A 2500-nucleotide genomic window follows, 5' to 3' on the forward strand; every position below is an offset into this window, starting at 1 on the left:
GTGTGTGTGTGTGTGTGTGTGTGTGTGTGTGTGTGTGTGTGTGTGTGTGTGTGTGTGTGTGTGTGTGTGTGTGTGTGTGTGTGTGTGTGTGCACCTCATCTCAAGCACATTCAAATTCCTCCTCTCTTCCTCTCTTATTTTCCATGATTCTGCCACATACAGTGCTGTCGGCACAATCACTCCTTCATACAATCTCCTCTTAGTTGATGATAACAAGTACAGTGTTTAGGAAGAAAGTCAAGCATAGTTACACATGGGAAAGGGTGGTTGATGGAAGGGTTGAAGATAGGGCGTTAATGGCCTGTATAGTGGTAACCAGGAGAATAGTAGGAAGAGTTAAGGATGCATATGTTCTAAGGGGTGAGAGTGGGGGAATATCAGATCGTTTTTTGGTGGAGGGTGGGTTGAGGGTAGAAGATTGGTGTAGATGCTTAAAGTAGACTACTTGAATAAGAAAGAAAAGGAGAGGGAGTGCAGGAAAAGGCTGAGAGGGGAGTGGGAGGGGGTGAAGGATGGAGTGGAATTTGGAGTGGAGGAGGGGTGGGGATGGTTCAGGGAGGGAGTCATGGGGTGTTCAGGGATGGTGTGTGGAACAGGGAGAACGGAAGGAGATGAAGGGAGGGGTGGTGGGATGAGGAAGCACAGAGGGTTGTAGAAGAGAGGAAGCAAGCGTTCACGGATTGCTTGCAGGATGGGACGAGAGAATCATATGAGAGGTACAAAGAGGGAAAAGGAGAGCATGGGATGGTGGAGCCAGGGAGGAGAGAGCGGATATGAAGTGGGGTGGGAATGTGACAGAAGTTTTTTGGGTGTTTTGGAAGGAAATTAGGAGAGGAGGGGGAGGTAAATCGGGTGGAGGGGAAGAAGGGGGCAGATGGAGAGATGATGTTGGAAGAGACGGCAGTAAAAGGAAGATGGGCGGAATATTTTAGGGAGTTGCTGGATGTGAAGGGGGTGGGGAGGGAGAGGTGGCTGCAGTGGGTGGTGCAAGGAGGATGACAGCGATGGGTGATGAGGGTGGTGGGTGATGGGGAAGTGTGGGGTGAGGGCGGTTGTCGGGATGATGAGAGCAAGTAAGGCACCTGGGTTGGATGGGTGTCATGCGGAGTGTCTGAAAAAGGGAGGTGTAGTGATGGTAGACTGTCTGGTGAGTTTTTCAATGTTTGTTTGAGGGGGGAAGACTCCTTTACCCCCAGGAGGAAGACCCAACGATTCCATCTAGGAAAAGACTTCCGAAAATCTACAATTTGTGTATGTTTAAGACAGATTGAATCTTTAGAAGTTCTGCCAAGGGATTCGATCCCTGACCTGTGTGTGCATAATCACGAAGCCAAGACGCTAGCAACTGAACCATGTACGATGCTACAAAAGGACTCTACAAGTCCCCGAGCACACTCTGCATAGCTACAGCAGACGTAATCTCATTTTCATTGATACATGGCTCAGTTGCTAGTGTCTTGGCTTTGTGATTATACACGCACAGGTCATTGTTCAAGTCCCTTAGCAGAGCTTCTAAAGATTTAATCTGTCTTAAACATATACAACTTGTTGGAGGGCTTGCCTAAATGGGGAATCGATGAAAATGAGACTACGTCTGCTGTAACTTTGTAGAGTGTGCTTGGGTACTTGTACAGTCCCTTTGCAGCATCACACAGGGCTCAGTAGCTAGCGTCTTGGCTTCGTGATTATGCACGCACAAGTCAGTGTTCATATCCCTTGGAAGAGCTTGTAAAGATTCAATATGTCTCAAACATACACAATTTGTCGGAAGGCTTGCCTAAATGGGGGAATCGATGAAAATGAGACTACTTCTGCTGTAGATATATAAATTGTTCTCGGGGACTTGAACAGTCCTTTTGTAGCATCGCACATGGCTCAGTTGCTAACGTCTTGGCCTCGTGATTTTGCATACGCAGGTCAGAGTTCGAATCCCTTGGCAGAGCTTCTAAAGATTCAATCTGTCTTAAACATACACAACTTGTGAATTTTCGGAAGTCCTTTCATAAATGGAATTGTTGGGTCTTCTTCCAAGAGGAAAGCAGTCTTTTCCCATTTTTTGTTTTCTTAAGGATTCTCCTGACGTCAGTGTTGTACCTCTTGGTCTTTTTACTCGCTGTGCCGTCCCGTTGTTTGCAATAGGTGTTCTGGTCAAAGAGTAGATGTTTCATTTTACTGGCGTAATCACTTTTGTTCATAAAGACAACGCCACTGCCTTTGTCGGTGGTCTTGATGATAATGTTGTCACTGTCAAGAAATTCTTGGAGGGCACGGATATATTTTCTGGGGATGGTCCTGTTGTTGTTCTTGGCCGCAATGGAACAGCATAATAAATTTCCTTGTTTGAAACCGACTTGATATCGCTGTCCTTCCAGTTTTAATTCTTGTCTATGTAATCGTTTAATTTCTTTGGATTTATGTTTGTGCCGAATTTCAGACCAATTGGGAGGGCTTCGTTTTGGTTGTGCGTGAGGTTGTAATTGGATAAGTTGTTGATGAGATT

General features: G+C 46.0%; 1 protein-coding gene across 1 annotated transcript in view; it reads right to left on the bottom strand.

The window, feature by feature from the left end:
• Positions 1 to 2500, bottom strand: part of LOC143019894 (uncharacterized) — a 45762-nt gene that overhangs the window by 1259 nt on the left and 42003 nt on the right. The gene's annotated exons all lie outside the window — the stretch shown is intronic.

Source organism: Oratosquilla oratoria, chromosome 38, assembly GCF_046742065.1.
Source record: "Oratosquilla oratoria isolate Oo_2021 chromosome 38, ASM4674206v1, whole genome shotgun sequence".
NCBI classification, from domain to species: domain Eukaryota; kingdom Metazoa; phylum Arthropoda; class Malacostraca; order Stomatopoda; family Squillidae; genus Oratosquilla; species Oratosquilla oratoria.